At 38.7% G+C, this 11,386-nt stretch overlaps 1 non-coding gene across 1 annotated transcript; it reads left to right on the top strand.

Moving 5' to 3' along the window:
- Positions 1–1,888: 1,888 nt before the first annotated feature.
- LOC130466656 (small nucleolar RNA snoR86) lies at positions 1,889–2,016 on the top strand. Its single transcript, XR_008926827.1, has one exon. It is a non-coding gene; the product is annotated as a small nucleolar RNA snoR86 (small nucleolar RNA).
- Positions 2,017–11,386: the final 9,370 nt, after the last annotated feature.

Below are 11,386 nucleotides of genomic sequence, written 5' to 3'. Positions count from 1 at the left end.
GTATCCTTTATTTGATACGAAGTAGAATATAATCTCAAGTATAATTGTTGAAATATATGAAAATAATTTAGTACCTATTACCAAGAAGTTTGCGAAGCCTAAGTATAAGGTCATCCTCTTCATCAGAAATGTTTCCCCCGGCCCTTTGATATTTGGTCTTAGATAGTTCAACCATCTCAGTCTACAACTCTTCCCACACCAATTCACTCCTGTAAAATCAATAAGATAACCAAAATATTATCTAAAACTTCTTCAAATTAAGGTTAATTATAAACACTAGGGTACGTACAATCATCTTGAAAGTCCAAAAACAAAACAAATCTTGATATGCAAAATTTGCATACTCTACTCATGTAAACAGATTGTTTACAATTAGGGTCAAATTTTACAATCCGGTGGAGTTGTCTTCTTTGCTTTATTCAAACCTGTAAATGATGATTGCAAATTAAGAGAAAGAGTTACGGTTATAAGTTTTCATCTTCCAGAATGTCAGCATAATTAAAAACGCTTTGCCTATGAATTATCAAAGTGGCTAGGAGTTTGAATACCTCAAGTTGGTTTCTGTTACATTTGAGTATCTGCCTCTATAGGTGGATGTATGAGATTGTTTCATAATTATTTCTGTTAATTATAGGTAAGAGTCATTCATAATACAAATTCAGAGTGGCGTCACATAAAGGAGGCTTCAGAGAGAGATGAAGTTGGCGAAGAGACATCCCCTGAGCTTTCTTAACTCGGATAATTTTGGGTATAATAAGACTGAATCTGTCCTATCAAGCAGGATATACTATGTAGAGACTATAACAGGATTATGAAATTATGTTAGCTCCTGCAAATCCTTTATTCTATGTAATGAAATTTTGATTTTTCGTTATGATATATTAATTTTAACAACACAATTTTAAGTTTTTTGATGATTTCGCACGCATCGCGTGCATATAAGACTAGTACTACTACTCCCGTTTCAAAAAAAATCTTTACACTTACTATTTACACGAACTCCGGTGCAATGTTTGACCATTAATATATCCAATTTAGTATGGCAAAAAATTATAAAAATTGATATTTATAAAATACATTTCGAGATGAATCTAACAAGATATCTCATGATGATTTTTGATAGATATAATAGTGAGAATTTATGGTCAAAGTTTTGATTTTTGGACACATTTTTCAAAGCGTAAAGATCTTTTTGAAACGGAGGTAGTATATATTAAAAAAACGTTTCTAAAAAAACTTACGTGACGCATGACGATTTTAAACAATAAAAGCTCTACCACTAAGACATGACATATTTCATGTTTTCATTGCAAATAAAAATAAAGTATAAGTGAATCTCTATTGCATAAGGGAAGAGGGGAGGGGCAATAATGTAATCCCACTTTTGATGTCCCCAATCAAAAAGACTAATATACCCTCTACCATTTTTCTCTCCTGATCACAACCATTGTAATCATATATAAACCCCATTTCACATCAGTCAATTTCATAGTTATCTTCTTACTTCGTCTTTTGCTTTCATTTTATTGCATTTTCTATTATTTTAATTTGAAAGAAATTAGAGAAATTGCAATGATGATTCAAAACTACCTATTTTCTAAGAAACTTCATTGTTTCTTTGATTAATAATTACCAATGTATCTTTTGAGCTTTTCTCTCTCAAACTTTTCTCTATATTTTTAAACTTTTTTTTTTTTATGAAATTACATCGATTTCTTAATTTTCAATGATTTTGGTACTGATTTTTTATGATATGATTATGAAAATGGAGTGGTTGAAATGATGAAATTAGAGTCGGAATGCAAAATATGTCGACTAAAATTACAGACTACAATTATCTGGTCCAATAGCTCATTTTTCTATTTTTCTAAAGACTAGCCAATTTGCAGAGCAAGGTCATTAGTTTTAGAATAATGCAATCTTGCATTGAAGGTGGTCAATAAAAATATTGGGTGATACTCCGTGCCTTACGAATTCTGTTTGTGTCGACTATGGCCTCGAACAAGTCACTACATTTTCGGTTTCTTTACACCGAAATAAATTTGCAATTTCATCTTTATGGTTATTATGCATTAATCTCTATTCTATAAGTTAAGAGATGTGTTATTTCCGTAAATCTTCCTTTGGTGTCCCTCTTGGAAAAGACTAAACTACCCTCTACACTTTCACAAATCTTTCTCATGTATAAAGCAAAAATCAACAAAGAATTAAGTTATTATTTAAGAATATAAAGTTTTGCCGTGTCATCTTCAGCCTATAATTACGGAAAGAAATAAGGGATTCGATTTCGTTTGTAAAATGACACGACTAACAGTTAAAAGCAAGCCCGTATAAAAGGTAAATCAAGTAATATTATTGAAAGAGATTAATCCCTTGAATTATCTTATTCCAATAATACACTTATCTTACATAATCAATCATAACCATAATTACACGATACACATCTATGATTACGTGAGAGAATAATATCCCTTGCTACAATCACGTGAGATATTATTACTCTTGCTATTAATGTATGATTTGCTAAATCATTGCCTAAATATTAATATTACAGGATATTTTTACAGAATATATTCATATATTCTAACAATTATAGCCTAGGATAATTAGCTCCATAAATTTCTCCCATAATTATAGCCTAGGATTGGTTTCTAACAGTTATTCCCTCCATTTCATTTTGTTCTTTACGTTTAGCCTTTTACACGTTTATTAAATACTAATTAATATGCATTAAGATTTCTCTATTTTTTTTATTTAAACAAAAGAAAATTACGTTTATTTATAATATTTTACATTAGTCTGTTTATAAGTCATAAAACTTTAAAGTGTACTTTTTTATTTTTTGGCTAAAGATGGAATGTAGATGAATTTTGTGAATTTTTTTTCTTGCCTATCGTTTGTGTTGATTAGTTGTAATAACAAAATATTAATTTTATATGTATACTCCTGCACGCAACTGTGAGGGGGTCGAAAAAGCGCGAGGCTAATGCGTGACCTTGTCCCTCGTGGGTGTGGCGATTCTTTTTATTCAATCAAGTGTAATTGGATTTCCTGTGAGTATACACACAATTGACTAGTAATATAGGAGTCGTCATTCAGTTTTTAACGACAATGAGAAAAACTGACAAAACCCGGTTATCGTGACATAAAGGGAGTGCAATTATGTTTGACCACGACGGCCGTAGGTTCCCTTGTGATCCCTGGTGTGGGGATCTCTCAATATACACCCGCAAGGTAGAGATTGAGGGTTCGGGGGACTGTAACTACCGAGAGGAGTAATTCGCTCGTCGATAACTCCAGAGGCAGGATATCCTTACTAGCTCAGCATAAATAATTGAAGGGACATGCGTTAACTATTAAACTAATCTGAGTTGATTTTAGCAATATGCAACATATAATACTAATTCGATCGAGATTATCTGATTTAAATAACATTAAGGGACCTAGCATGATAATCCGATTTCCCAAAAATATTATATTTGTTAGGCGTGACAGAACAATCATATTAGGTTAGTTTAACAGTTCATAAAAAGGGCGAGGAAAGCAGTTAAATCATCGAAAAGGGACACATTACGACGCACCCTTGAGAGGTGCGTCACGGTTCTCAGAAAACTAACCACTTTGACTTTGCTATTTCTCCTTTTTATTTAACGAATCTCAATTATGGGACAGGATACGTTATGTTCGATTTATGGATCGATTGCGACAGAACGCGTGAACAGTTTCGCAGCGAGAGGCTTAGGCTAAGGGGTTTAGAGTCAATACTCAGAATATATTATGTGTTGTTGTGTCCTTTCACGTCGAAACTATGGGCCTATTTATAGGGAAGAGTTTGTGGAAAGATAGAATTACAGAGTTCTAATCCATAAAGAATTAGGAAAAAACACGTCCCAGGTAATTTCGGCGCCCAGCTCTGGGCGTCAAAGATTTCGGCACCCAGGGCTGGGCGTTGAAAATAGAGATCCATGTAATTTCAGCCCCCAGGGCTGGGAGTCAAAGATTTCGGCGTCCAGCTCTGGGCGTTGAAAGTGATGTCTGGGCCGAATTCTTTGTCAGATTCGGATTCCTGAAATCCGTAGAGTTTGAGATTAATTAGAGTCTTTTAGCGCGTATCAATTTTGTGACGGAATGCGTCTGGGCCCGTTACGAACTCTAGGTTCGTTAGGATTTTAATTAATACGTAACTCTTATTTCCGAATCCTATTAGGAATAGGATTCTCGCGGTTTTCTATTTCATTTAGGATTTATGTTGGAGTGCAACACCTAATTCTGAAAGGTTTCTATCTTTTATGATTTGCCACTTTTAGACGCTACCTTTTACGGCAGTTACTATTTTTAGCAGGTTTCCATAAATAGCAGGTTTCGGGTGAAATGAAATGGGGAATCGAGATTCGTTTATTTTATAGGAGATGCGTTGTCAAGTGGAGTTTTTATGCTTTCATCATCGAACCTTTCCCTTGCGGGAATGGGGACAAAAGTAGGTGTCTACAGTTAGCCCCCACTTTGACTGAGTCTTGGAGTAAGACGATGGTCAAAGTATTAGACGGAGTGCGTCACACAAGCCATGGTGTATGTGACCTGTTTTGCGAGGGTCTCACGAGCCCCCGAGTGATAACATTTGACTTAAGGGTCATCACTTGAAGTGTCGACATATCCCTCACGTGTCATTGGGATTTGTCAACTGATAGTATAGAAACTTCCTCACTTTGTCATTGGAAGGATCTAAAGATGTGTAGAAAACTCCCTCACTTTGTCATTGGGAGTAACTACAGATGTTTTCGAAATTAAAGCTGTAAAGTGTAATTGGGCCTGGCCAAGCCCAATCACGAGGTAAAACGTTTTTAAAGATTCTCATTTTCATGGCTAGCTAAACGAGAAAACCCCCTTGTTTTTATAGGACGTAAAACGAAGGAAAATCCAACAAACCAATCCTTTAATTTTTGGAAAAAGGGAAAACCAATAAAAGTTATCGCTGCAGCGACTAAGGACCTGCGCTGTTAGTGACGCAGACCCCGCCCGCTGAAGGTGGGCGAGCCTGTCCGCTGAGGGTGGACCCCCCGTCCGATAGAAGTGGACGAATCTGTTTGATGTTTTTGAAAATAAGGACCTACGCGGTTTGTGACGTAGACCCCGCCGGCTGAAGATGGCGAGCCTGTCCGCTGAGGGTGGACCCCCCGTCCGATAGAAGTGGACGAATCTGTTTGATGTTTTTGAAAATAAGGACCTACGCGGTTTGTGACGTAGACCCCGCCGGCTGAAGATGGCGAGCCTGTCCGCTGAGGGTGGACCCCCCGTCCGATAGAAGTGGACGAATCTGTGTTGAAATTTTGAAAATAAGGACCTACGCGGTTTGTGACGTAGACCCCGCCGGCTGAAGATGGCGAGCTTGTCCGCTAAGGGTGGACCCCCCGTCCGATAGAAGTGGACGAATCTGTTTTGAAATTTTATTTTGTTTTTTTTTTTGAAAATAAGGACCTACGTGGTTTGCGCCGTAGACCCCGCCGGCTGAAGATGGCGAGCCTATTTTAAATTTGAAGACTTTATTCTTCGAAAAACTGAGGACCTGCGCGGCTAGTGACGCAGACCCCGCCCGCTGAGGGTGGGCGAGCCCATTTTGAATTTCTTATTTTGCCTATGTAGAAGAGCTTTTGGTGATTACAGCCTGTTGGTGGGTCGTAATATTTCCTAATTAGATGTGTCCTGTAAGTGGGTCCACACTGTGTATATTTTTGTTTAACAATATTTTTTTTTTTTGAGATATCCAAACATGATATGGTGTGTGGTGCAGTCTGGGAATGTGATTTTGATCGCGCGCTCCTTGTTGGAGTCCCCTTTTTTGCGAGCCCCCAAGCGTTGGGGCTCGTCGGTTGTTTTTGCATCTTGTAATCATGTTTGGGGTCACGCTCGTATGTGCAAGCGACCTCCTATAGTAGTGTGCTATTTTTAACAAAGCCGTGAGGTGCGACTTTCAGTGAAGAAATCGGCAATTTTCAAGCCGAATGAATCTGGCAGGGCCCAATAGAAGTTAGGGCATTTTTTGAGCCTGGGTTCATTTTCGGCGCCCAGGCCTGGGCGTTGAAATAATTCACGCCCAGGTGGGGCGTTGAAAATGTTGCTTGGGCTGGTCTTTTGATGACACAGTTGGCCTCTTGTTCATTCGTTTATTTCACTTGGAAGTTCTATGTATTCTCTCTTCTTTTGCTTTTTTTCTTTGTTTTTAGAACGTGATGGTTTTCTTGAGAAGCCGTAGCCGATTGGTGGACTACGGTGCTTGTTGCTTTGGGGCGATTATTTTAAGGAACCGTTGCTCTTAAGGCGTACAGTTATTGCGATAGTTGGGCGAGTCTATATGTGCGAACGAGTGCTCATAGAATGGCCGTTGTGTGCGGTCCATTTACTTGAATTGTTTCATTTTTTTTTTAGCAACGACTGATTTTGAATAGTTTGCTTAGAAGTTTGATAGGGTTCAGGCCCATTCATGAAGTGGGCTCAAACATCGTGCCCTTTCGTTTGTTCAAACATTTGCTTCGAGATTTTTCTTTATTTTGCTATGGTTGTTTCGTAGCTTGGAGCCCCCAAGTATGCGTGTTGGGATGCTTCCTTTTGGCGTACGATTTTTGTAGGTTCTTTCGAGAAAGATGCCTTGGGGTTCCGCTCGTGTAGGTGCGAGCTATCCCTTTCATGGTAGGTAATATTTTGCTACCTTTAATCCTTAATGTAGAAGTAGTGTGGCTGCATTTTGAATTTGGGCGACAAGTAGTCTTTGCCTCTTTTACACATACTCTTGGTCGTGCCTACATTAGTGCAACATGCCTTACTTTCTTTTAGACTTGTACCGTGGGACGGTTGAACTTATGGTGCGACGTAGGCTTGTGTGGCCTAACGGCGTGTCTTAGAACATTTCTCCAGGTGTTGGGATATTATTATTTTTTGCATTGGAGTATTTCATCATGCCTCGTTCAGGTGTCCGAACAAGTGTGGCATTTTCTGCAAGGGTTTGCATGGCTTATTACTTCGTTCGATGCGAGGATTCATAGGTGTTTCTTTCTTATTTTTATATCTGGGCAAAACTTGGCTAGCAGAAAGATTCAGCGCCCAGGCTGGGGCGTTAAAGATATTGGCGCCCAGCTTTGGGCGTTGAAAATGATTTCTGGGCAGAACTTTGACAGTTTTTTTATTTTTTTTTCTTTCGCTTTTGCTTTGGAACGATGTAGACTGTGTAACGGGCGCCTTATAGGGCGAGCGTTATGTGCAGTGGTTTGATCGGAGTTTTGGTGACTCGCGATTTTCAGTTACCCTTGTTAGTGGGGTGACTTTATATATTTTAAGTAGTGCTTTAGAATTTGGGAGGGGTTGTAGCCATTCTAAGGTTCGTTTTGCACGATTAAAGCTTAGGATTGAGCCCCTATGATGTATGTATAGCATTAGCGCCAAGAATTTGCGATAAAATCGTCATTTCGAGCATTTTTAGAGTGTTTTTCTCAAGCCCCCAATTGTAGCTACGGGATTGGCTTGGTGCTATAATGCTTTGTATACGTCTTTATGCATTCATGGTGACATGGATCATGAATAGTTTGAACCAGACTCGTTCAGTGCGAGGTACGTTCGAGTAGTGATCTGCTACTTCTTTTGTAAATGTCCTATTGTGCGACATTGCCATGGTCAAGGTAGTCACATGTTGGAGTGTGCCTTGACCAAAAGTTAGGTGCCTTTCTTTACCCATAATCATATTTAAAAAATCTTTTTGACTCACTTGCAATGTTGAGATAGACGCATACTAAGCTTAAACCAATGACACTTTATTATGTTCGAAGAAGTCTTTGAAAATTATTTGAAATCCGAGTCCTACTATGTACAGTCTGAGGTGTCCTAAGTAAGTTGACTCATAGAAGGGTTCGCTTAGGATTACATACTGTTACGATTTTTGGAATGCTGTCTAAGGATTTGCTGGAAGCCAGGGTGCAGGCGTCAAGATATACTTGTGCCCGTTTGGCATATGCTTTAGGCTTTTAGGGCCATCTTTTCCAGAATTGCGGGAATATAAACCGTTGTCAAATTGACTTAGATTTACTTGGTGTATGTCTGTAAAAAAAGGTCAAGGTATATTTAGTTTTTTCCCTAGCTCTTTCATTTCAATTTTTAGCCCCCAGTTGCTGTTATGTCTTCCCATTGATGATGCTTTCAGATTTCGATTTTAGATGCCCGTGTCATATGTCTGGGTAGGGTGGGCCTTGGTTAAGTGCCAAGTCCTATTGACAATGTCTGATTTTATTTCAAAGGGGATTAGCAAGCATTCGAATTACCATGAACGGGTGCCCTGAGTTCGAATGGACGATGGGGCGATGCCGTAGAACAATCCTCTTTATTGCAAGCTTACTGCCTTTGCTACTTGTTGGCGATCATGACTGTGTCTAGTGGTGAAAGAAGGTCTTTAAGCGAACGACTATGTCTAGTGGTGAAAGAAAGTCTTTAAGTGAGTTAGTTCGTTTTAGAGAGGGTCAAGTCGAGTACTTTAGAGGTCATGGACGCTTGCGCTAGCCCCCATTTAATTGAGGCAAAGCGATTTTTTGAGTGTTGGCTAAGTGCCTAGGAGTGTGAGTGCTCCTTCTGGCAAGGGTACGTGCCCTTATTATTTTTCGATGTGTGCTCATTAATTTTGGCATCTTGGTGACTTGGATTCTTCCTTTGACTTAAATTTTTCTTTCGACTTGGGTTGCAAATAATTAAATTTCAATAAGGGACTTCTATTTTTATTCTTGTTATTCTATAGGCTTTAATATTTTTGCAAATTGGTTGGACCGAATCATGGATTGCCTACGTATCCGCCTTAAATAGATTTAATTTGGAATCAGGTCTTGGGTAGTTCTTAGCCTAGAAAATGGTTTTTTTTTTTTAGAATGCCGATTTTAAACAAGTACGTTCTGAGGTGGAAACATATTATTTGAAATGGTAGAATAAGTGAAGTTTATTATTATTTAAATCTGCTGCCTTGCCGTAAGCCAAAAATTTGTTTTATATATTTTTTTTGAGTACATGTATTTTTGGTGGTACGTATGTCTGAATACGTGTTGTACCCCTCCAAGTGTTCGTTATTTTTCCGTGTATGTGCGGATAAAATGACGAGCACTTCTGGATAAATTTTGGCATCAAACTATGCAAGCAGAGAGATTCGGCGCCCAGGATGAGGCGTTACAGATTTCGGCGCCCAGCTGTGGGCGCTGAAAATTATTTTTGGGCGGATCTTTTTTGGTGCGCTAAATGCTTCTTTTCTTTTTAGACTAACTTTAGAGGCGCTTTGCAAAGTTTCTTTTTTATTATTTGCATTTTTTATTTTTACGTTGAGCGTAGAATGTACTCTTCATTTGTCTCTTTTTTATTTGTGACTCAAGACGGCTTGAAAGATGGGTTGAATGATATAGGATAAGTTTTATAGGTATTAGTCGAGCGTGAGGATTACATCAACCAAGGCCAATGAATAGCATGGGGACGGTTCAAGGGTATATCAACAGGACGTATCCAAACAAGTTATATGGTCATTATGCTAATGGTGGTGTAAGAGCAGGTTTGGATTTTGGGCATGACGCACGTGTCAATGGCCGTGCGTGGTTTGCGGTTAATAACAAGTTAAAAAACAAGAGTTGAGGTAATGGTTTCTTGGGTTATGGCAATGAGAACATGGATGGGTTAAATGAGCTGACCAGGGACCCCAAAGCGAAGGCGTCTAAGAGCATAAGGATTGGAAAGGGTAGATGTCGTAGAATTTTATGATTTGGATTGGTTGACTCAACTCTTTTCCTTCGTTTACTTGGGTAGATTTCGCACCTTGGGAGGTACGGGCTAAGTATTTCATGGCTCGCTCTTTTCGCTTCCTTTTCCTTTCTATTTTTTCCTTTTGCATGGGATTTCTCCCCAACATAAATCCTTCAATCAATTTTTTTTGTTTTGGGCTAAAAGGTAGATGGTTGTGGTCTTTGAGTCACGAGGCGAGACTGAGTGAGCCTCGTTTGGTAGGCCTATAGTGGACCTTTTAATTTTAGCAGGCCTAGGGTGCACCTTTAAATTGTCTTACTTTGCAAGCGTATTTAGTCGTTTCTTAAAATATGCAAATAGCGTAGATTCAAAATGTTGTTTTTACCTTATTGAATTTTAACGAAAGAATTACATCGAAAGTAATTTTTTGTTTCTTTGAGATTCCAGTTTCTGGGATTTAATTGGAAGTTGTGATTTAGACTCAATCTTTCATTAATCTTTCTGATTATAACCCGTGTATGAATACAAGGAGGTGGCCTAGACTCAAAATAATGACGTGGCGTAAGCCTATAATACTTGACCAAGCGACTCTCAGACTTTCGTTGGTTGACACTTTAGATTTTCACCCTTGGGTGTTCATTTGTCATGCGCCATTTTGCTTAATGTTGGCAAGGTGGTTAATTGGGGAGATCGAATTTTCATTTTTGCAAGACTAGAATCATTAGTGCGGCTTCTCTCTTAGTGTGTATTGCTTTTACCCCAATGGTAGCCTTATGGTATGCCGATTTGGGTATTTTCATGGTTGGTCATGTTGCATTCATGGAAAATCTTTTAGTCCGTACTTAGTAGTATTTCAAGGAGTGAGTGACTCGAGAGGATTATGATAGTCGTGACCCAATGTGATCCTAAGCCTTGAGGCTATTAATTTTTGCTAACGGTATTGACACCTTAGGTTCACTTTGGGGTTTGTGCGATTATGGGGGAATGATTTCCAGAATGTGACCGTTTCCATTTTGCAAATACTATAATATATTCTTTTTATTGGTGAGAGAGAGTATTGAGGCCGTGGATCCTTAGCAAGGGATGACAATTACATATGGGTGCTTATTGATTTAAATGTTAGGAGGGGAGACTCAATATGGTTTAACCTTTTAACTTGCAGAACGACACCAAGCATTGGGACCGATTCTATGGATAAGACAACTAAGACTTAGGATTTAGATTGTACTTTGGCATAGCCTAGTCTAGACTCGAATTTATTTTTTATTCGAACATTATTTTTCTTTAAGGACTCTATTCGAACATTATTTTTTGAATACTTTGCCCATGTGACATTCAAGGTCGTTTAATTAGCATGCTCGGTTTTGGGTGCCGAGCATTGTCGTCGTAGGAGGCCTAACGCCGACACAAAGAGTTATTAATTTTTTTACGAGTCGCTTTTAGAATCGAGTGCTTTTTCATACGCCCTCGTAGCAATTGTTTTTACGAAAAGTTGTGTATTTTTTTTTTTTTGCTAGGTATCTTCTTCATGCGTGGGCACCGAGGCTGCTGTGCCTGACCAAAAGGCCAGGCAGCAACTTCAGCGCCCAGCAGTGGGCGTGAGAAATATTGGCGCCCAGCCAGGGGCGCTGAAAAT

This window comes from Spinacia oleracea, chromosome 1, assembly GCF_020520425.1.
Source record: "Spinacia oleracea cultivar Varoflay chromosome 1, BTI_SOV_V1, whole genome shotgun sequence".
Taxonomy (NCBI): domain Eukaryota; kingdom Viridiplantae; phylum Streptophyta; class Magnoliopsida; order Caryophyllales; family Amaranthaceae; genus Spinacia; species Spinacia oleracea.
The sequence above is the reverse complement of the archived record's forward strand: the minus strand, read 5'-3'. Positions and strand labels throughout refer to the sequence as shown.